The following is a 25,210-nucleotide window of genomic DNA, read 5'->3' as shown; positions in this document are numbered from 1 at the left end:
CTATAGGGGCTCAGGAGCTTTAAAGGGTTATTTCCCACCCTAAAAAATACGATATCCCCTATTCATTGAATAGGGAATAACTTGCTGATCACTGTGGATCTGACCGCTAGAACAGCCAACGATCATGAGATCTGAGCTCTGCAACCTTGTGAATGGGGCTGCAGAGCTCAGACTCCACTTCATATATTTTATATGGGACTGCCGAGTACAGCACTCAGCTATTTCTGGGGGTTCCAGAGCCTCAATCTCAGCATCACTGGGGGTCTAAGCAGTTGGACCCCCAGCGATCAGCAAGTTATTCCCTATCCTTTGGACCTATAAAATCCATCAGTAATAAGTTAAAGGGAACCTGTCACTTCCCAAAACACTATTAATCTAGAATATTGGGGTTAATTGGCAGGTTAACATTGTTTCAAACCTACCCAGCCACAGTACTGAAAACCCGACTACTGGGAGGAAATTATATTAATTCCTCCCAGCAGCCTCCAGCTTTCAGTCATAGAGGTGTGGCCAATACGGCTGCAGTCACCACTCAGTACACAGTGAGCAGCAGCTGTAACCACACCCCAGCACTGACTGACAGCCAGCTCTGTACTGATGCACTACTGAGCCAGCTGTCAGTGCAAGGGCACGGTTACAGCCTCTGCTCAATATGTACTGAACGGTGACTGAAGCTGCGCTTCTATGACTGAAAGCTGGAGCCTGCTGGGAGGAATAAAGTTAATTTCCTCCCAGCAGCTGGGCTTTCAGTGCAGTGGCCGGACAGCTTTGGAATGCTACTAACCTGAAGATAGTGCTGGCATAAAGTGCTGAGAAACACATTTATGTTCACGGAATATAGCAAAGTTGAGTATTTGTAAACAGAAGGTGCATAGAAATGAAATATTTTCAATGGAGAAACCAAAGTAAAACAAAGGAAAATCCCCAAAAACAGTGTCAACATCAGGTAAAATGCAAGTGCATTAATACCATTGCTGCTAACTGTCTCTGATTTCCAGGGACACTGAGGCTGAACAGGGCTGGGTTTAAGTAAACTGTTTATGCAAAAGTGCGCATAGTGGGTCGGAAAGGGAGCTTTAGTGGGTAGGCTTGTGCTTTTTTGGGATGTAGGCTGGGGTATGTGGCCTCTTTCGCCATGGCACAGTTTTTTGGATTTATAGAGAACCCTGCCATCCTGAGAGCATCAAACACCGCCTGGACCTTTCCCAGATGACTTCCCCAATCCGGGCTGAAGATTACGATATTGTCCAGGTATGCTGCAGGGTAATTCTTATGGGGTGCGATGATCCGGTACATGGTCATTACAGAATCTCTATTCTCCATCGGGTTGTTGATCAATATCAATCGGGTTAGATCACCCGCTGTTAGATTCCTCAATGACTCTGAGATTCAGCATACGCTTCACTTTCATGGAGATCAGTTCTCGGCAGGCCTCTGGAATTCGGTAGGGCTTCGAATTCACCCACATATGGGATTCCGTCAGAACCTTGTGTTCTATGACATCTGTACACCCCTGCAAATCTGAGAATAGGTCCCAGTTTTGCTACAGCAATTCCCAACATTGCTGTTTTTGGGCCTTTGAGCGTGTCTTGGTATTGTGACATCTTCAATGTCCCCTTCTGGCTTTACCAGCAAACATGGAGTTTCAACGAGGTCCCTTAGGATTTCCCGGTGACATGTGGGCCATAGAACTTTCGCCTCACCCGTTCTTGGGTTTTGTCAACACTTAGATGGCCACCCAAGACATGTGAATGCGTCCTGTACCAACAATTGCTCCACTATTTCCTCTCTGACCTTAGTAACCCGGTACAACGAGTCCCCACTCAAACCTGGTGTTGGCCCCCGGCTCCTGTGTTATGCCTTTTATAACAGTTACATTATTGAATGCTTCTTTTAAAGTTAGGTCCTTATATTGGGCGGACCCAAAGTTTTTTCTGGTCACCCCTATCTCAGGAATGTTGGCTTCTGGGAAATATACCTCATCTCCCACCATTACACAGAAGGAAAACTTAACAGGCTCTGGGATTGGTGAGACTTCTTTATGGCCAACCTATCTCTTACCTGAGCAATCAAGGTCTCCACCCCTCCCCCACTAGTCCCAAAACAACACAAAGTCCCAGTCTATGAAAATAGGGTGCAATAAATCCAGGAACATGCTGATCTCATGGGACTCAGTACCTTGGGCCGTCTCAATGATCGCTCTGGCCACCGGATAGTCTTTAGCTCTCCTCCCTGAATGCAGTGGACGCCCACCTTCTTCCCAGATATTAATTGGAGAGGGAGTGTGGCCCTCACGAGAGTCACCAAACTCCTTGAGTCTAGTAGTCCATTAATTTTCAGACCATTCACTTTTACAGGAGAAGCTTGGGGGCCTTCGCCGGGTGAACAGTTCCCACTGCAAACCGGATATGCATAGAATGAACACCAGAGTCCCATGCTACAGTCCATTTGCTCGGTGGTCAGGGGACAATAGACAGCTATATGACCTGGGCCGTGACATCTCTAGCAAATTACATCCCCCTATGAGACCCTCGGCATACCTCTGTCATCCCCTTGGACTTGTACGCCCCACCCAATTTTTAGCTTCCGACCCCCAGTATGGAGTGGGTTGCCTCCCAAAGGAACCGTTGACCCCCTGATACCTTTCGACCAAGTCATCAGCATTCTGGGGATTTCCCTGGGCAATCCAAGTCTGCATTGGGCTCGGAAGATAGTGCTCGAACCGGTCCTTTACAACTCGCTCTACCATCTGCGCTGGGGTAGAGGACTCCGATTGCAACCACTTTTGGACGAGGTGCAGCAGATCAAACATTTGAGAGCGAGGGGGTTTGTCACAGTGATATGCCCAGCAGTGTGCCCTGACAGATATTTTCACCCCCAAGCGCACCAAAATTTTGGTTTTCAATTTCGCATATTCTTTGGCGTCCTGTAGGGCTAAATCATAGTAGGTTTTTTGTGGCTCCCCTGGTAAGTATGGCTCCAGGACTTCCGCCTACTGCTCTGGTGGGAGTTTCTCCCTATCGGCGACCTTTTCAAAAATGGTTAAAAAGGCCTCAGTATCGTCACCCGGGATAATTTTCTCCCCACCACCTTCTGGATAAAAAAAATCATCATCTGACCTTGGAGTCGGAGCTGCTGCCATGCCACGAACCACCTCTGTGAGTAATTCAATCTGCTGCTGTTATTGGTGCTGGACTTGTTGCTGCTACTGGATCTGTTTCTGGTGCTGCTGCTGGATCTGTTGCTGCTGCTGGAGCTGTTGCATAAACAGCTTATTTGTCTCTTGTTGTAGCAGGTGTTGCTGTTGCTGGGCTTGCACCAGGTGTTTAATCAGGTCCTCCATGCCGTCTGACGTTGCTCCCTGGCTTATAGTCGTCTTCACCCAAGACATGCAGTACTTCTGTAGCAGTCACACGTGTTCCCTGGGAACGCTGCCTGCACTTTTAACACCAAATGTAACAATGCTACTCACTTGGGAGGTATCACAGGAACTCACTCACTGAGGTATCACAGGAACTGTTTCTATTTAAAGTCTGACTAGTTTATTTCAGTCCTCATAAACCACACCAGAAGAAAACTTAAATACAGCCTTTGTCCAGCATAAAGTAAAATATAAAGTAACAAGTTCATACAATAGTGCTGGTTAACCTGGCTTAGAGTCCAGCTTCTTTGTCATTTAGCTAAGGCACTCAATCCAGAAGATCTGCACACCTCCATACACACAGCCTGTGTTTTGAGAGAAACAGGTCTCATTTTACCAAGTGAACCACACCCAGAGGTGGAGATATAGTGGGTGAGCAGCCGTTTAGCTGCTCATAATCAACCTGTCATGGCCGATTAACCCCGTTTAGTCATATATGCACTAAAGCATTACTCTAGGTTTATTTCCCATCCACTATGTGTCTAATATCCACTTTACAGTCACTTGCCCTGCTTCAGCTTCATCCTGGTATATATATCCCCCTTTCCTAGTATGACGGGAGCGCATGACATCGCTGCCATATGCCCCCAGTCACGTGCATGCCGATGTCAGCTGCTGGCTTCTGATTGGCCGGCTGCATGTATTGCCGCACACGGACCCGACGAGTCTCTGCTTTGCAGTACACTTCAACTGAATGTGCGTCTTAGAATGCACATCCAGTTGAAGTTTGTGCTGGCGCCGGCAGACTCCCCATCCGCACAGGTGCGGTCGCATCCTCTGCGACTGCGCTCGTTACGCCCACGGTCGTTACGCCCCTGGGTGAGTGCTGTATCTATCTGAACTTTATGGTATATAACCAAAAGTAGTGCCGGTAATATGCATTATATGTTAGCAAAGAATGCAAAGTGCTTGTTAAGCCCACACAGTGTTAATCAGTGCAAAGTATTTTTAGATTTGTGTGATAGTGCTAATTGAAACAGTTTTAATATATCACATTTGTCACACCTATCATGTGAAAATCCTGTTCTCAAAGTGTGTTCTGCAAGGAAGCTACAGGGAAAAACCCCATAATAACTGTCTGTATTCAATGTATTTCTTGAATTTAATGTTTGTTTGCTTTTTAATTACAGTAAAACATTTAGTAATAGAGTAAAGAATTAAATATAAAATGTAGCTCTAAATGCTAAAAAGGCACATGTAAAATACTATTACAGTATTAAAAAGCTATATCTGCTTTCTTCCATAAATGATGGCACTCCTGTTCATGTGTAGTGTCTGGTATTGCGTCTAAGCTCCATGGAAGTGAAGGTGACCAAGCTGCAATACCTCAAACTATTTGTTGCCATTTGTACTGTAGCACTGTTTTTATAATTAGGTACAACCCCTTTAGACTACGTTCCCACCATGAGCTTTTGGTGCATTTTTGACGCTATCTATTTTTGCTGTGTCAAACACACAGCGTCTTACAGTTCCAACAAAGTGTATGGGATTTATAGAAATCTCCTGCCCACTGTGCTTCTTTTTTACTCCTCATAAACTGACCTGCCTGTTTCAAATCTGCAACATGTCACTTTCTCTTGCGAGTACGCTGAGTTTTCTGTGCAGAATTTCCCCATAGACTTGCATTAGGTGGGGAAATTCCGCAAGCAAAAAAGGCATTTGCATTTTTAGTGCATTTCCGCACCAGAAAAGTATCAAAAACGCATGTAATCCGCACCTAAGTATATCAATAACGTTTTGTCAAAGCCAAATACCAGGAAGTATCAAAAACAAAGCAGTTTTATTTAAAGCATTACAGACCAAAAAGAGACAAAATATGCAGCATCAAAAACGTAATAAAAACGCACTCAAAAACCGCAATGAAAAACCACAGAGCATTTAATTTATATAATAGGTGAAGAAATGGTGCAGAAATTCTGCGGCATCAAAAATGCACCAAAAACTCATTGGGGGAAAGTAGCCTAAATGTTTAGGACTGCTGGTATAAGAGGTACTCCTTGGGACATTACACTGGTTCATCTAAAAGGCTTTTTCAGGGTGATAAGAATTTTCCTCAGCCACTCAATGTGACAACAGGATTGCCGAATTGTGACAGTGTGCAATGTGCACATCGTCAGGATTTCCCTCTGTTTCCAAGGTAAGTGGATGGTCACCTGCCAACTAGACTCTCATCCGAATTGTAATTTTATAAGAGAAGTAGACCACCCACTCGCGCTGCAAATAGAGGGGAATCTTAACATTGTGCAGATTGCACATGGTTACAATTCGGCAATGTGCGGTCACATAGAATGATTGCAGAAATTTCACTTTAGCCTGGAACCCCTTCAATATGGAATTTTGAAAAGTGAGCCACATATGCATTTTAACAGTTCCTAAATAAGGCTATCATCACACAAAGTTTTTTCTGAATTTTTATGGCGTGAATCTGCTCCAACACCCTCCTCATAAAAGCTTGGAAAACTCTTCCTATTCATTTCTATGGGAAAAACACTTTGCTGTTCCTATGAGGATATTTTTGGGTGCCATTTTTTTCTGAAGAGGTTGAGAAATTGCAGCTTGGTAGGGAAAAAAAGTGCGTGTAAATTCTTTGAAGAGGATCAAAAAGGAATCCACTAAAAACTACAGATGTAGTTACGTTTACCTTAAAACAGATACTAGGATATCACTGCACAAAAAAAGTGTAATTTGGGACCTTGATTATAGGCTGGAAGGACAAAAGAGCGCAAGATAGGGCATTAACCAGACAACAGGCATTTTTGTGCTGTGGTACCTAGTAAAGCTGTAAGAAAGCACGACTCTTGGAATAGCTCCGAAACAAAGGGTCCTGCTGCTGCTGCTCCGCTGGTTGGCAGATCCAACGTTGAAATCAATTGGTGTGGAGAAGCGGTTATGCTGCGCTGCTGGCGTCTCGATGAATGACAGTGTCCAGAAAGGGATTTAGAATCAGAATAGCAGTTTAATCGCTACACGTTTCAAAGTCCAACTGACTTCCTCATCAGGAGAACCACAAGTACAAGATAAGACAGAAATGTGGTCTAGGCCACGTTCAAATGCTCAGTATTAAGTTAGGATTTTACATCAATATTTGTAAGCCAAAACCAGGACAGGAACAATCAGAGGAAGAGTACAATATAAACAAGTAACCGCTTCTAAATTTATCACCCACTACTGGTTTTGGCTTATAATAAATACTGATGTAACATACTGATCAAATACTGAACGTGTGTGAGCAGTATTCCCCTTGTCTTTTCAGCACTATTTGTAAAGACGGGGGTTATTCTGAATCCATAACTAGACTGCGAGTGTAGGGCGCTTGAGACACAGTTTCTATGGATATCTCTATGTATCATTAATCACATGAAGAGATTTCATCAGATAGCTGGACTCAACTGCAGGAGTCACGTGTTAAGACTACAGAGGAAGGTTTATTTTCAAGGTGAATTCTTGTAGTTATGCACAATTACAGTAGGTAAAAAAGACCATTCTGAACCAGAGATGCAAGTCACGAACTTCATAAATATGGCTGACATACACTGAATGAGGAATAAGGGAGGGGTTACTGACATCAGAGCTACAGGGAGAGAGGGAGGACAAACTTCTAAAAGGGGCAAACCCTATTGCATAGCAATAAAACAGCAACAATATAATGACAATACAATACTGTATGATTCCCAAGTTGTGGGACATGACAGGGGAATGCTGCTTACACCCTCTTGGAAGTTTTTTTACTCTTGGTGCCAGTATTTGAAACTATATCTATAAAGTCGCATTTCTGTTATTTCTTGTACTTGTGGTTCTCCTGATGAAAAAGTCATTTGGACTTTGAAATGCGTAAACATCTAAATCCCTTTCTGGACACTGTCATTCATTGAGACGCCAGCAGCGCAGCATAACCGCTTCTCCACAACAATTAATTTGGGGCCTTGACATCCGTCAATGGCATGTGCAATGTTAAATTACCTTAATCCACTTGATGGGAACCTGTCACGTGATTCATGTTGCCCAAACCATGGGCAGAATGAATCGGCGTCTAACTGCATGATTGCAGCCAGGTATAATTTTCTCGGAAATGCTCCAGAGTCCAGAGAAAATACAGTTAGAGGGTTCTAGCACCGCTCCAGATGATTCACGGGTCTCTCACTAAGGAGCCGCGCGGAGAATAGCCGGCCGTAGGCCAGAGCTAGAGATGAGACTAGTCCGGCGTGCTATTGCAGAATACGGTTCTATCCAATTCAAACCCTGCAATGTGCAATGCTTAGAGTTCTCAGGGATTCCAATCTCAAAATGTCTTTGCTGGTTTCCTGTCATACCATGAATGCTGATACCGATGTTATCGGCAGGAGAGTACACAACCACAATCCATTTCTGTAGGGTCAGAGCTGGAATAGGAAGCTTCATTTAATCCGCTTCTGACAGACTGATAGCATTAATCTGTCACCGGAAGGCAAACAGGAATTACACAGTCAGTCAGTTTACCATTGGGTTTTAGAATTAAATGACAAAAAAAAACATTCAACACCGTGAGAGATACCAAAAGGGACTTTTATACTATGAAAGTTAAAGGGGTTCTCCGCTCCAAATCGATAAGTCTGCAGTCACTCTGTGTGACTCGCCAGTTTCTGACCCGGGACCGGAGTGTATGTATGCGTTATACATACTCTCGGCTAGTGGGCGTGGCCTTGCTTCCATGCACTTGTATGGAGCAAGGCCACGCCCTCTAGTCAGACACACCCACTGGCCATTCGCATCACTAGATGGGGCTTGGCCTCGTTCAATACAAGTGTATGGAGCAAGGCTACACCCACTAGACGGGCCTTGGCCTGGAGTATGTATATTGCATACATACCCTGCCGTTCCGTGTCAGAAACCAGCGAATCCCCGCAGCGCACAGTGCTGACTTATAGATTTGGACCGGACACTACAGCCCTGAAGCACTAAATGCTCTTGGGCATTTTAGGCTAAGTTTGCATAGTGCATATATGCATGCGGATTATCATTGGGGAACATGGCAGATCTTCTACCAAGCGTTTTTTAAGCGTTTCTGCAGCGGAATTGCTGCTGCGCAAGCGCTTAAAAAACGCATAGTGGGCACACAGCCTCATATGTGCTTTAATTGCAGATTTTTCCCATAGATTTGAATGAGATGTGAAAAGTGTGTAGATAAAAAATAACATGCAATAAAAATTGATGTAATCCACACATGACTTTATCAATAAAATGTTATCAAAGTTAGGATACTGATCAAACAGAAAGTTTCTTAAACAAATTAATTGAAAATTAGACATGGCAACAAGAGACAAAAACTACAGCAAACAAAATGAGATAAAAACGCATGTTAAAAAGCAAACTAAAAAGAAAATTAAAAACGCAAGTAACCTTAATTAGCTGAATGGTTTAGAAATGCTGATTTAAATCCGCAACATGAAAATCATGCACCAAATCCGCTCTGTGGGAACTTAATCTTAGACATCTGGAACTCGAGTCACTGAATGCTGAAGACATTTATTGTCATGTATTGTCTGTGGGAAAAGTCATGATCCTTGAGCAAAACAAACTTCATAGGAACAAGTGGATTTTTTCTGTCATGCAATAAAAATAAAAATTCTGCCAGCCTCCGTATGATATCAGAGATATACAAAGCTACAGTAGAGACGGCAATATGATTTTTTTGCTACGTATTATTTGTATATATGGGTGAAAGTTGTCTCTTCAGAGAGGAAGAGGACTTGAACTCTAGCGCCACCTATTGGAAGTAGCAATCCTACAAGTCAATACCGACCCTTTAATGAGCCTTGCCACATGACTTAGGATAAAAGCTGATATCTAACCTGAACCTCCGGCACTAATAAATGAGGAAACAATAGTATATAATTTCCCCCTTTTATATTGTATTGGATGCTTTTCTTATTGAGCAACATCATTATTATGATTATTATTTTTCTATATTATAGGTACAATTTGTCCCTATATTTGAAACAAGTGACCTACTACTTGACAACCGTGCATATGAGCTTTATGTATGTTAAAATTATATACGTATAGTATGTAATATGTGTGGCTTTATTATTTGTGTGACCTTATTAAATGTAATATTTTTCATTGACACAGATAAACCTTGATAAAGGCAATTAGCCGAAACGAAACGTTCAGTTGGTTACTATCTCATTATGGTCACTTTTTGGAATTAAAACAAATAATTTTTGAAATGATATACTATTGTTTCCTCATTTATTAGTGCCGGAGGTTCAGGTTACATATCAGTGGACTATTTTCCTCCTGAGCACAAAAGAATTTTTCTAGCGAACCCTTATTGTTCTTAGGATAAAAGCTAAACAAGAATTCCAATTTTCAGACACGGTGTTTCGGGTATTGCCCCTCTTCAGTGCAAAGTATAAGGTCTGATTTGCCTAGGTGAGAGGCTAAGACTGGGATTTAAGGGGTAAGGTTTCTCATTCTGGAGAGTGGCATGCCAGGTCTGACATTCCAGTATGACCGAGATTTAAACACCTTGCATGCTCCTCTGGAAAGTATGAGGAGGAGCATGTAAGTAGTGTTGAGCGAGCACTAAAATGCTTGGGTGCTCGAAGCTCGGGCCGAGCTCACCGTGATACTCGGGTGCTCGACCCGAGCAACGAGCCCAATGTTAGTCTATGGGAGACCCAAGCATTTTTGCGGCGGCACCCCCGGCAGTCTGTAGAAAGCCTAAAAAGTGCCCAAAACGATAGTGACAGTGCTTAGATGACATGGGGATCGCCCCAGACAGCATTTCTGACCCCCAGGTCACTGCTGTCAACAACGTGGTCAGAGGTATTAAGCCACTTTTACGGGCTCACAATAAAACGTTCAAAAACGAAACTGAAACTGCTTTCCTGTGAAATATGTTAAGGAACTTCCTTTCCAGGGTAAAGACTTGTGTATAAGGTAAAATAAATAACAAAAATACTCCTCCATACCTTGGCCTATGTTCTCAAGTAGCATTTTTTATGCGTTTTTGCACTTTTGTATTGCTTTCAACCGTGACAAATGCATTCACCGGGAAATGTCATTTTAACATTTTACAACCTTTTTTGGCCATGTGCTGTGTGACACAGGCATACAGTGCTGAAAAGACATGGGAACAGCATGGGGAAGACCCCTGGAAGCATCTCTGACACCCAGGTCACTGCCTAAAAGTGTGCCCATCAGAAGTGATCCTTGCTGCATCAGAAGATGCAGACTTGCAACTATCCCCATGCAAGTCCTTGTCCCAGTGCAGTGTTCAAATGTACCTCCCCCATTCCTTGCAATACAAGTGCAAGTATGCTGCCTGCCACCCACCCACCCCCAGGCTGCAATACCATACTGCTTGCTTGCTTGCACTTGAAATTGGGCCTTTTAGGCATGTGGAGGTGGAATCTGGCCACCACGTCATGGCTGCGTCGGCGGCCTGGTATCCATACTCAGTCCCCAGCCGCCCGGCGGCCGGGTGTCCACGCTTGGTCCCCAGCCGCCCCATGGCCGGGTGCCCACACACGGTCCCCAGCTGCCTGGGGGCGGCCGGGTGTCCATAAACGGTCCACAGCAGCCCCTATTTGAAGGACAGCCTAACCACAAACACGTGGACAAGTGAATGTGGCCAGGGATGTTCCATGTGACTGACGCCGTCACACTGGGTTAATACTGTGGAAGCCGGGACACAGTTGGACACTGGGATGCAACACGTCCTCCAGACATAGAGGATTGTGGGTCCTGGGTCAATCAGTCTTCAACACAAAGTTCAGAAGGTAGACAGCAGCAGTGGTCGGCCTCCTACACAATGAGTAAATTATTCATGATCATGAGGCCATCCATCTCCTTAGCTTTCTGTTCCTTGGAATGCAAGCGCATGTATGTAGTAGCGGCTAGGCCTGAGTTGGTCAGCGCTTTGGCGCATATCCTACCTCCTCCGAGGATTGTTGGATGTTTTCCTGCTACTATCCCAGTTCTATGACTCCCGTTAAAACAAAGCTTCAGGTGATGATTGATGGATGAGGTGGTGGCAAAGGAGAAAGAGCAGGAGGAACAGGGACCATTCACATCAATATCAGGCCAGTCAACAACACGTGTCTTGTAGGATATGTTTCTGTACCAAAAGGAGCGGTTCGGCTACACAGTTATAGGGCATACAGTGAGTGCAATGCCTACCAAAAATTTTGAGGCACTCCAATGCCCCTTGGAAGTGACATGGAGGTCAGAGGGCCTTAACTAAACCATTTTTTCCATTTATAGCAACTGGGTCTCCTGTACACTGTTGGCCTAAGCAGTGAATGGAAGGCTTTCCAAAAATTATGAGGAACTGCAATGCCCCTTGAAACAGACGTGGATTACAGTGTACTAAAAACCTTCTACCCATTATTGGGGAGTGGGTCTCCCTTAGTGTTCGCCTATGCATTGAAAAGCAAAAGCTGACTAAAATTAGGAGGAAATTCAATGCCTGTTGGAAGAGTCGTGGAGGTTAGAGTTAATTAAAAACAACATTTCAATGCCCCTTGGAAGAGCTGTGGAGTTCAGAGTGGTTTAGCAAGACGCTTTTAATGCCCCTTGGAAGAGACGTGGAGGTCAGAGTGGTTTAACAAGACGGTTTTAATGCCCCTTGGAAGAGACGTGGAGGTCACAGTAGCTTAGCAAGACGGTTTTAATGTCCCTTGGAAGAGTGGTGGATGTCACAGTAGCTTAACAAGACAGTTTTAATGCCCCTTGGAAGAGCTGTGGAGTTCAGAGTGGTTTAACAACACGGTTTTAATGCCCCTTGGGAGAGTGGTGGAGGTTGCAGTGGAATAAAAAGACAATATCAATGCCCCTTGGAAGAGTGGTGGAGGTCACAGTAGCTTAACAAGACGGTTTTAATGCCCCTTGGAAGAGTGGTGGAGGTTACAGTAGCTTAACAAGACTGTTTTAATGCCCCTTGGAAGAGCGGTGGAGTTCAGAGTGGTTTAACAAGACGGTTTTAATGTCCCTTGGAAGAGTGGTGGAGGTCGCAGTAGAATAAAAAGACAATATCAATTCCCCTTGGAAGAGTGGTGGAGGTCACAGTAGCTTAACAAGACGGTTTTAATGCCCTTTGGAAGAGTGGTGGAGGTCACAGTAGCTTAACAAGACGGTTTTAATGCCCCTTGGAAGAGTGGTGGAGGTCGCAGTGGAATAAAAAGACAATATCAATGCCCCTTGGAAGAGACGTGTAGGTCAGAGTGGTTTATCAAGACGGTTTTAATGCCCCTTGGAAGAGACGTGGCAGTCACAGTAGCTTAACAAGACTGTTTTAATGCCCCTTGGAAGAGACGTGGAGGTCACAGTAGCTTAACAAGACGGTTTTAATGCCCCTTGGAAGAAACGTGGAGTTCAGAGTAGCTTAACAAGACGGTTTTCATGCCCCTTACAAGAGCCATGCAGTACAGCATATTAAAAACATTATTCCTATTATTGGGGAGTGGGTCTTCCATAGTCTTTGCCTATGCCTTCCAAGCAAAAGCTGCCAAAAATTAGGACGGAGGAACTTGCAATGCTGGCAAACAAGAGCCATGCAGTACAGCATATTAAAAACATTATTCCCATTATTGAGGAGTGGGTCTCCCATAGTCTTTGCCTATGCCTTCCAAGCAAAAGCTGCCAAAATTTAGGACGGAGGAACTTGCAATGCTGCCAAATAAGAGCCATGCAGTACAGCATATTAAAAACATTATTCCCATTATTGGGGAATGGGTCTCCCATAGTCTTTGCCTATGCCTTCCAAGCAAAAGCTGCCAAAAATTAGGATGGAGGAACTTGCAATGCTGGCAACACGCACCACGGTCACCCTAGTGGTATAGTGGTGGTGGAGGCTGAGGATAAGGAGAAGAGCAAAATACAGCCGAAATGAGGAAGCGTATACCCATGTGTGGGTGTGAAGCGGTGCATGGGAATACACCTCCCGAAATAACACAGTGGATTTGACTTTATGTTACTCTGCTGTCATTTGGTGGTGATGAGAAGTCTGGCCCAATCCAGCCCTTGTTCATTTTGATAAGGGTCAGCTTGTCAGCATTGTCAGTTGACAGGCGAGAGCATTTATCAGTTATAATTCCCCCAGCGGCACTAAAAACACGCTCCGATAACATGCTAGCGGCAGGGCAGGCCAGGACCTCCAAGGCGTACAGAGCGAGTTCATTCCAAGTGTTCAGCTTGGATACCCAATAATTAAAAGGCACAGAGGAATCACGGAGGACCCTGGTACGGTCAGCAAAGTACTCCCTCACCATCTTTTGAAACTTTCCACTCCTTGTGAGAGTACCCCGCGCCTCAGGGCCTGTAAGCTGGGCGGGTCTCAGAAAACTGTCCCAGAATGTTGACAATGTTCCCCTGCCTCTGCTGGATTGGAGTTGCGTCTCTCTCGCCTGTACGCCTTGGTTGGTCAACGAACTGTGACCTCTGCCGCTAGCGTGTTCAGATGGGAATTTTTTTAACAGTTCTGCAGCAAGGGCCTTCTGGTACTGCCCCATTTTTGTAGACCTCTCCACCTCAGGAATTAGAGTGAAAGTTCTCCTTGTAGCCGGGGTGTAAAAGTGTCACCAACCAGTAATGACTGTCACCCAACATTTTGACAATGCGAGGGTCACGGTTAAGGCAGCGTAACATAAAGTCAGCCATGCGTGCCAGACTGGTAACGGGCAAGACTTCCATGTCCTCACCAAGATGACGACTGACCATGATCTCCTCCTCCTCCTCCTCTCCCCTGTCCTCAGGCCACCCACGCTGAACCGACGGTATGACAGTTGTACAGGTACTACCATCTACAGCGCATGATACCAGCTCCTGTTCTTCCTCCTCCTCTTCCTCTCCCTCATTGTCCCCCAATGCACGTTGGGATGAGATGAGGCTGGGCTGTGTGTAATCGCCCATTACGGCTTCTTGATCCATCTCATCATACTCTGGCTGCAATGCCTTCTCTTTAATTCTCTGCAGAGAGCGTTGCAAAAGACAGACAAGTGGGATGCTGACGCTAATGATGGCGTCATCGCCAGGAACCATCTTGGTGGACTCCTCAAAGTTTGTCAGGATGGTACATATGTCAGACATCCAGGTCCACTCCTGAGGTCTTATGTGTGGAGTCTGACCTGAATATCGACGGCCTTGTTGCAGCTTATACTCCACAACTGCTCTCTTCTGCTCACAAATCCTTTGCAACATGTGGAGGGTAGAGTTCCAACGTGTGGGGACATCACACACCAGTCGGTGTGCCGGAATCTGCAAACGCTGCTGCAACACAGCAAGGGCGGTGGAAGCTGTAGCCGACTTCCGAAAATGAGCTGACAGGCGGCGTACTTTGACGAGCAGATCTGTCAACTCGGGGTACGATTTAAGAAACCGCTGAACCACGAGGTTAAGCACATGAGCCAGGCATGGTACGTGTGTGATCTCGCCTCGCCTCAGAGTCGCCACCAGGTTACGGCCATTGTCACACACGACCATGCCTGGATGTAGGTTCAGCGGTTTCAGCCACAGATCTGCCTGCTCTTTCACAGCTGTCCACAACTCACAAGCAGTGTGACGTTAATCACCTAAGCTTATGAGTTTCAGCACAGCCTGTTGCCGCTTGGCTGAGGCAGTACTGCAGTGCTTCCAGCTTGTAACTGATGTGGTGATATCTGAGATGGAGGCTGAACATGAGCAGGAGGAGGAGGATGATGCACAGGAGCTGTACATTGTGGGGGCAACTCTGACTGACATAGGGCCCTCAATCCTCGGTGTGGGGAGGATGTGTTCCATCCCAAGGTCCGACTGGGTCCCGGCTTCCAGTATGTTTACCCAGTGTGCCGTCAGGGAGATGTACCGTCCCTGGCCACAAGCACTTGTCCACGTGTCCGTTGTCAGGTGGACCCTCCCAGTAACTGCGTTGTTGAGGGCACGGCAGATGTTTTGGGACACGTTCTTGTGCAGTGCGGGGATGGCACACCGGGCAAAATACTGTCGGCTGGGGACCGAGCACCGAGGGACGGCCACCGCCATAAGGTTGCGGAAGAACTCCGTCTCCACCAGCCTAAAAGGCAGCATTTCCAACGCAAGCAGTCGTGAAATGTGTGCATTTAGGACTGTGGCCTGTGGGGCGTTGGCTGCGAATTTGCACTTTCGGTCAAAGCTCTGGGATATGGACAATTGAACGCTGCGGTGGACATGGACGTTGATGCTGTTTCTTGAGAAACTGCCATAACAAGTGAAGACTGAGAGGAGGGGGCATCTTTGCATGCAGTATGGACAGGGGATTGCCTTGCACGCACAACAGGGGGTTCTCTTACACGCACAACAGCGGAAGAAGCAGTGGTGACACCCGCTGACACTGGTCGTGGACCCTGGGGTTCGCCCCACAAAGTCGCGTGCTTTGCTGACATGTGCCTGATCATGCTGGTGGTGGTCAGGCTGGTAGTTTTGTCACCCCTGCTGATGCTGGCATGGCAGGTGGTACAAATGGCCTTTTTGGGGTTATCAGCAGAGTCTTTAAAAAAATTGCAGACTATGGAAGACCTACCGGTTGTACTGGCAACGTCCCTTGTGTTGGTGTTACGGGGAACTGTTGCCCGCCTTCTGTGTGCGGCCACCACACTGCTTCTTCCTGCCTGTTGGGGTACTCTGCCTCCCTCCCCCTGTGTGCTGCTGGCCTCGCTCTGCGTGTCCTCCTGCCACGTTGGGTCAGTTACTAGATCATCCACCACCTCCTCCTCTTCCACTTGCGCACCACGATCCTCCTCCTCACTTCGTGGCAATTGTGTCTCGTCATCATCCACCTCTTGTGACAAATTGCCAGCGTCGACTTCCTCTGGCCGTGGCTGTTCAAATATTTGGGCATCGCTACATGGGATCTCCTCTTCCACCACTTCAAGCGGAGCAGGCGAGGGGCACAAATATGGAAATGGACCAGTGAACAGCTCTTCAGAGTGTCCAAGTGTGGGATCGGTTGCTGTCTGACAACACTCCGCATGGTGGGAGGAATGAGCATCAGGGTGAGGAAGAGTATGCAGTCGAGACTCACGGCTACTAAAACTTGACCGTGTGGAAGACAGACCGGAGGTGGTGGTGCCCAGGTAACTGGAAGTATTATCTGCTATCCAATTAATAACCTGTTCACACTGATCAGTTCGCAATACTGGTGTTGTAGTGTGCTTCCCTAGTAATTCGGTCAAGTAGTGGGAGCGAGAAGATGTGACTATTGGTTGTGGCACATTTTCACCTTGGCCACGGCCCCGTCCTCTACACATACAATCACCAGAATGTCCAGTTCCACGTCCCTTGCCACGCGCCTTGCCCATTGTAAATGAAGTAAAATAGCTTACACTCGCACTATCAATGGAAAAAGGGTAATAAAAAGGAGATTAGAACCGTGGAAGAGGAAAACCACAGTTCTATTTCTCTGGCCTACACCAGAATCTTTTAAACAGATATATTTGTGTCTGAACACTGAGCGAGACACTCAATTTTTTTTTTTTTTCATGTAAAAAAGGCAAAAAGGTGGATGATACAGAGATTTGAACCGTGGAACTGCAAAACCACAGTTCTAGTTATCTGGCCTACACCAGACTCTTATAAACAGATATATATGTGTTTGAACAGTCAGCGAGACACTATTACTGTTTTTTTTACGGAAAAACGGCCAAAAGCTGGATAATACAGAGATTTGAACCATGGAACTGCAAAACCACAGTTATAGTTATGTGGCCTACACCAGAATCTTTTAAACAGATATACAGCTAGGTCCATATATATTTGGACAGAGACATTTTTCTAATTTTGGTTCTAGACATTACCACAATGAATTTTAAACAAAACAATTCAGATGCAGTTGAAGTTCAGACTTTCAGCTTTCATTTTAGGATATTCACATTAAAATTGGATGAAGGGTTTAGGAGTTTCAGCTCCTTAACATGTGCCACCCTGTTTTTAAAGGGACCAAAAGTAATTGGACAGATTAAATAATTGTAAATAAAATGTTCATTTCTAGTACTTGGTTAAAAACCCTTGGTTGGCAATGACTGCCTGAAGTCTTGAACTCATGGACATCACCAGACGCTGTGTTTCCTCCTTTTTGATGCTCTGCCAGGCCTTCACTGCGGTGGTTTTCAGTTGCTGTTTGTTTGTGGGCCTTTCTGTCTGAAGTTTAGTCTTTAACAAGTGAAATGCATGCTCAATTGGGTTGAGATCAGGTGACTGACTTGGCCATTCAAGAATATTCCACTTCTTTGCTTTAATAAACTCCTGGGTTGCTTTGGCTTTATGTTTTGGGTCATTGTCCATCTGTAGTATGAAACGACGACCAATCAGTTTGGCTGCATTTGGCTGGATCTGAGCACACAGTATGGCTCTGAATACATCAGAATTCATTCGGCTGCTTCTGTCCTGTGTCACATCATCGATAAACACTAGTGAGCCAGTGCCACTGGCAGCCATGCATGCCCAAGCCATCACACTGCCTCCGCTGTGTTTTACAGATGATGTGGTATGCTTTGGATCATGAGCTGTACCACGCATTCGCCATACTTTTCTCTTTCCATCATTCTGGTAGAGGTTGATCTTGGTTTCATCTGTCCAAAGAATGTTCTTCCAGAACTGTGCTGGCTTTTTTAGATGTTTTTTAGCAAAGTCCAGTCTAGCCTTTTTATTCTTGATGCTTATGAGTGGCTTGCACCGTGCAGTGAACCCTCTGTATTTACTTTCATGCAGTCTTCTCTTTATAATAGATTTGGATATTGATACGCCTACCTCCTGGAGAGTGTTGTTCACTTGGTTGGCTGTTGTGAAGGGTTTCTCTTCACCATGGAGATTATTCTGCGATCATCCACCACTGTTGTCTTCCGTGGGCGCCCAGGTCTTTTTGCATTGATGAGTTCACCAGTGCTTTCTTTCTTTCTCAGGATGTACCAAACTGTAGATTTTGCCACTCCTAATATTGTAGCAATTTCTCGGATGGGTTTTTTCTGTTTCTGCAGCTTAAGGATGGCTTGTTTCACCTGCACGGAGAACTCCTTTGACCGCATGTTTACTTCACAGCAAAACCTTCCAAATGCAAGCAACACACCTCAAATCAACTCCAGGCCTTTTATCTGCTTAATTGAGAATGACATAACGAAGGGATTGCCCACACCTGTCCATGAAATAGTCTTGGAGTCAATTGTCCAATTACTTTTGGTCCCTTTAAAAACAGGGTGGCACATGTTAAGGAGCTGAAACTCCTAAACCCTTCATCCATCCAATTTTAATGTGGATACCCTCAAATGAAAGCTGAAAGTCTGAACTTCAACTGCATCTGAATTGTTTTGTTTAAAATTCATTGTGGTAATGTCTAGAACCAAAATTAGAAGATGTTGTCTCTGTCCAAATATATATGGACCTAACTGTATTTGTGTCTGAACAGTGAGGGAGACACTATTACTGTTTTTTTTTTTACAGAAAAATGCCTAAAGCAGGATAATACAGAAATTTGAACCGTGGAACTGCAAAACCACAGTTAAAGTTATGTGGCCTACACCAGAATCTTATAAACAGATATATTTGTGTCTGAACAGTCAGCGAGACACTATTACAGTTTTTTTTTTTTACGGAAAAACGGCCAAAAGCTGGATAATACAGAGATTTGAACCGTGGAACTGCAAAACCAAAGTTCTAGTTATCTGGCTTACACCAGACTCTTTTAAACAGATATATTGGTGTCTGAACACTCACAGACACACTCAATTTTTTTTTTTTTTTTTGGGGGGGGATACCAAAAGGTTAATAAGACACGTATTTGTACAGTCTGACTGAGGAAAAAAAAAATACAGGACTTAGATGAAAAAAAAAAAAGGATTTTTCCTGGCCCCTGAGACCGGGGGATAAGTCTAGCAATTTGACCAGCAGGAGCACACAGTACTGTAATGCAGTGTTTGTTGGTATAACCACTGTGTCTCCTATACAGCCTGCCTGCCTGCCTGATATCTGGGATGGATATTAGTCCTGAGAAGGACTGTTTGTTTGATTTGGCAGGCTTTAGAGACCCTACACTATTTCGCACTATATATCTCTCCCTAACTCAGCAGCACTGACCCTATACTGTCTGATCCCGGGCGACTGTGTCCAAGATGGCGGCGCCCAGTTTTAAATACTCGAGGTGACGCTGTGCAGCCAGCCAATCACTGTAATGCCCACAAACAACATGGCTGCGGCATTACAGTGACTGGCTGGCAATCCCTGCATGTTAATTGGCTCTGTAAAGAGCGCCAAACGTGCAGGGCGGAGACCCGAGCTCCCGCCCGAGTAACCCGGAAATGCTCGGTGGTCGCCGAACATCTCGAGTAGTGAGATGCTCGGGCGAGTACTGAGCAGTGTCGAGCATGCTTGCTCAACACTACATGTAAGGCATTTAAGTCTCCTCATACTGGCATGTCAGGTCCGGCATGCCATTCTCCAAAATCAGAAACCTTACCCTTTGTATATATGTGAAATCTTTACAAAACCCACCCTAATCTGATGGTAGCCCATAGAGCATACATTCTTTCAATCTAATGACTATGTAGAACATTTCAGATGTTTCAATTTTTAAAATGTCATCTCTAGCATATATCGGTACATATATAATTTGCATTCATTTATCTATTTTTGCATTTTCTACATAGCTCAAACTTTCCATCAGAAAAGGGGGAACAGACACATGCTCTTTTAGCATCAGCAATCTTATGTCATTATTTTTTCTCTTGTAGAATATACTTTCTAATAGCAATTTCCTGGAAGAATCATTATGAAGTAAGCGATCAGCTAAAATGTCATTGTCATTACATCTACAGAAATAATGTGTTTGTACTTTTGCTGTTTTATCCATAAGTGTAATTATCTCCATTGAACAGGAAAGCAAAGTATATCATATATGAACTTACCATGACCTACTGGAAAATCATTGCATTACGTATGCATATACATTGTGTGCAGAATTATTAGGCAAGTTGTATTTTAGAGAATTATTTTTATTATTGATCAACAACTATGTTCTCAATCACCCAAAAGACTCATAAATATCCAAGCTTAATATTTTTGGAAGTTGGAGTGGTTTTTTTTTAGATTTGGCTATCTTAGGAGGATATCTGTTTGTGCAGGTAACTATTACTGTGCAGAATTATTAGGCAACTTAATAAAAACCAAATATAATCCCATCTCACTTATTTTCAACAGGTAAACCAATATCAGTGCACAAAATTTAGAAATAAACATTTCTGACATGCAAAAACAGCAACAAAAAAAGTTAGTGATCAATATAGCCACCTTTCTTTATGGTGACACTCAACAGCCTTCCATCCATAGATTCTGTCAGTTGCTTGATCTGTTTTCGATCAGCATTGCGTGCAGCAGCCACCACAGCCTCCCAGACACTGTTTCGAGAGGTGTACTGTTTTCCCTGCCTGTAGATCTCACATTTTATGATGGACCACAGGTTCTCTATGGGGTTCAGATCAGGTGAACAAGGGGGCCATGTCATTATTTTTTCTTCTTTTAGACCTTTACTGGCCAGCCACGCTGTGGAGTAGTTGGATGCATGTGATGGAGCATTGTCCTGCATGAAAATCATGTTTTTCTTGAACGATACCGACTTCTTCCTGTACCACTGCTTGAAGAAGTTGTCTTCCAGAAACTGGCAGTAGGTCTGGGAGTTGAGCTTCACTCCATCCTCAACCCAAAAAGGTCCCACAAGTTCATCTTTGATTATACCAGCCCATACCAGTACCCCACCTCCACCTTGCTGGCGTCTGAGTCGGAGTGGAGCTCTCTGCCCCTTACTGATCAAGCCTCTGGCCCATCCATCTGGCCCATCAAGAGTCACACTCATTTCATCAGTCGATAAAACCTTTGAAAAATCAGTCTTAAGATATTTCTTGGCCCATTCTTGACGTTTTATCTTATGTTTCTTGTTCAAAGGTGGTCGTTTTTCAGCCTACCTTACCTTGGCCATGTCCCTGAGTATCGCACACCTTGTGCTTTTTGATACTCCAGTAACGTTGCAGCTCTGAAATATGGCAAAACTGGTGGCGAATGGCATCTTGGCAGCTTCACGCTTGATTTTCCTCAATTCATGGGCAGTTATTTTGCGCCTTTTTTGGCCAACACGCTTCTTGCGACCCTGTTGGCTATTTGCCATGAAACGCTTGATTGTTCGGTGATCACAGTTCAAAAGTTTGGAAATTTCAAGACTGCTGCATCCCTCTGCAAGACATCTCACAATTTTGGACTTTTCAGAGCCTGTCAAATCTCTCTTCTGACCCGTTTTGCCAAAGGAAAGGAAGTTGCCTAATAATTAAGCACACCTTATATAGGGTGTTGATGTCATTAGTCAACACCCCTCCTCATCACAGAGATGCACATCACCAGATTTACTTAATTGGTAGTTGGCTCTCAAGCCTATGCAGCTTGGAGTAGGACAACATGTATAAAAAGTATCATGTGATCAAAATACTCATTTGCCTAATAATTCTGCACACAGTGTAATATATATAACCATTCACTGTACTTTTTGTTATAAATGACATTTTTAGCATCGCATGTTGTCATGCATAGTAAAGACCTGCTGCGTTGTTCGTATTCATTTCAGAAATATGTGTTCGGAAAACTTAATGTCACTTCTGTTTACTAGCACACCTAAAAGGGAAGCTGTCATCAAAAAATAATCCAATTGTTTAACTTAGGCTTTTGTATTACAAGTATTTAAACATTTTGTGAATTTTTTTTTCTTATCATCATCTTTATTAAAGCACCACTCCAGCATTTTTTTTTTTATTGCAGCGCTGGAGTGGTGCTACGAATTTGAGTTTCCTGCACTCAGTATTACAATTACCAGCTGCCATCTTCATCTTCTTTCTGCACCGCTCCGGTCAGTCTCCAGCAGATTTTGACCTGCCTGATCGCTCCAGTGTTTGCTGGCCAATCTGGAACTCACAACTAAAGGTAAGTCTATGAGAGCCAGAAAGAGGGCAGAACGGGGTCTTCATAGACTTACATTGAGAGCTTGTGACTGTTACCTCTGACTTCCGGTCAGCCAGAAGTTATGGTTACAAGATGGCAGCGCGGGTGTAAGGGTGTGACAGAAGCTGTCATACGCCTCTCCCATTAAAGACAACGTCTGTAAGAACTGTATTTGAATATGTGTTATGACATGGTTTTATTGTATTGTATGAGTAATGTAATATGAGAATCTGCATAGAATTCTATAAGCACTAAGTGATGCAGTTAATGTAATGTATTATAATTAATGTATAATGTTATTCATGTATAGTGTGTAGGGATAGTGGCTGAAGTTAAGTAGGTCAAAGGGGAAGTTTCCCCAGCAACAGACTGCTGGGACAGACAGGTTATGATACAGTTTAATGTTTGGGACCTGTGTGGCGTCCTTGAGAGAGCAGTCGCCACAGAGGTAGTGCATCTCACCCAGAGGTGTGGTATCTCACTCTCAGGTAAGGATGGAGTACTGCCCAGGACCCACACACTTGAATCCATTACACTCCACTTCAGAGGGCAGGGCGAGATTGCTCCTAAGGGAGAGCACAGTCCCTGGGCCCTAGCTGGAGGACGGAACCATGTAGTGGGTGTGGGTGGAGGAAGAGCAACAGGGGAGCACTGCAGGAGTTGTATAAAAGAGGGAACCATCTTGAAAGACAGTGTTCAGTAAGAGGAGGACAGTGAAAAGAGCAGGAGCTCTGCAGGAGCTCTGCTTGGGAGGAACGGGCCTGAGTGAGAGAGGCCCAGGAGGTCAGACTGAAGAGAGGAAGGCTCCAGAAAGAAAGAGGGGATCCTAGGGGTAAGGGAAGTGCTGGAGGCCACCCGTACGCCCAAATCTACCAGGACATGGAGGGATCAGGCAGCAAAGTGGACTGGCCCCTAACTAGTCGGAATTACAATATTCAGCTAGAAACCAGAGGCTTCTACATTTTCGGGTGTAGTTGCCCACAGCCGCAATTAATCACCAAAAAGGTAGCCGCACAGGATCCAGGGAACTCAAGGTTGCCCGCCAAGATCTGAGGTTACCGGCTTGGGACACTGGTTGCGAGGCGCAGGGCTGGAGGGTGAGAGCCAGGGCGGGAAGACGACCGAGGAAGGCACAGAGAACGGGGTCCCATTAAGTGCTCTTGAATTACCTGAGGGATTGCTGAACCCCTGTCTCGGTGAACGCAGAACGCTGCGGGTGGTGATAATTTGGCCGTTGTAACCAGGAGCAACGTGATAATCGTGAGTAAACCTTGAAGACTGCACCCCACTGTCTCTGTGAATTATTGCTGCGCCATCACCAGCCATGCACTATACTGCACAACAAGAGCTACCTCATCATTTTCCATCACAGGACCGCCCTGGAGCTAAGCTCTACCTGTGGAGAGCTGAACCAACTCTGCTGCATTACCAACAGCTCCAGAGGACCTGCTCCGCAGCGGCGGCTCCATATAGCCGCATACCACAGGTGGCGTCATTTCCCCTTTTACTTTTTTCCCCTTTATTGACCGCCCTGGGTCATAGACCAGGTCACTGCCACTGTGACATCCCCTGCACCGACCCGCCCGGCACCGAGTACCCCACGGCCCAGGTGGCGCATTATACCACCACAGCTTGGAAAGGGTCTGGGTCAGTTAAGAAGGGGAGCACTTCCCAGTTAGTGCAGTGGGTTTGGAGTGAGAGATTAGATTACAAGATAAAGAAAGTGTTAGAAGCATTCAAGGCCACAGGGCTGGAGGGTGCGAGAAGTACGCACTGTTCAGGCAGCATTAGAATGTCGGCTACTGTCTTTAGCAGACATCCCTGCAATGTCCGGGACCTACGGCCAGAAATAGGGACTGGAAAGTGTGTCTTATTGCCTTGCAACAAGTGGAAGCTGGACGCGGAGATGCATGAGGGAGACGGGACGGGTCTCATGAGAGCTGCAGAGCCAAATAGAGTATGCCAGGGGCCGAAGGAGTGATTAAAACGAAGGGATAGCTCAGGGAGAAGATGTAAACGTACTGTGCTGTAACATCAATTGAACATGGACTGCTAAGTAAAGTTGAACTGTTTGTTATGAAGCAAGTGTCCCCTGATTTATGAGCAGCTGTTCCTGGATCCAGGATCTTGGAGACAGCGGATGCTTGCGGCCTAAATGTGAGTACACTGCATTGTACACAGCGTGACACTAAGGGACTGGGACACAGTTTATTTGTGGGGTGCCAGAGTGTGAGAACGCAGCCCCTCGCCCATGACTACTGCCCTACAGACCTTACACGGGTCTGGAGCAAAGTAGGAAGAGCTGAAGACGGCAGCTGATAAGTATGATACTAGAGGCAGGAACCTTATGTTAGTGGCATCACTCCAGCACTGAAATGAAAATAATGCTGGAGAAATGCTTTAAAAAGCAAAATTAGTAAACTTGAAATTTTCACACTTGCCATCGGGGCAAGACTCATAGGCGCAAATTCATTAAAGGGCATCTGTCAGTAGAAGCAACCCTCCTAAGCCGTCTATATGGGCATGTAGGTCATAGAAAGTTGAATAAAATATCTTTATATCTGCGATCCGACTTCTTATTCCAGAGAAATCCTCAATATGTAAAGGAGCTGTTAAGATCTATGGAGCCGGAGATAGATCTCCCTGAGAATCTGTCACGAGAGCTTATTTTAGATGAAAGAGGGCATTACCTGTATGAGACATGTAATGACTGACAGTCAGCTCTCCTGATCAGAAGTGCACGCTGCTCATAAAATGTGCCAAATTCATTAAGTCTTTTGCGCTTCTTAATAAATTTGGTGCATTGTACTCCAGCAAGTCCTTGAA

Source organism: Phyllobates terribilis, unplaced genomic scaffold, assembly GCF_046119375.1.
Source record: "Phyllobates terribilis strain yellow unplaced genomic scaffold, ASM4611937v1 Scaffold_2__4_contigs__length_985480577, whole genome shotgun sequence".
NCBI lineage: Eukaryota > Metazoa > Chordata > Amphibia > Anura > Dendrobatidae > Phyllobates > Phyllobates terribilis.
This window is presented reverse-complemented; position numbering follows the sequence as displayed.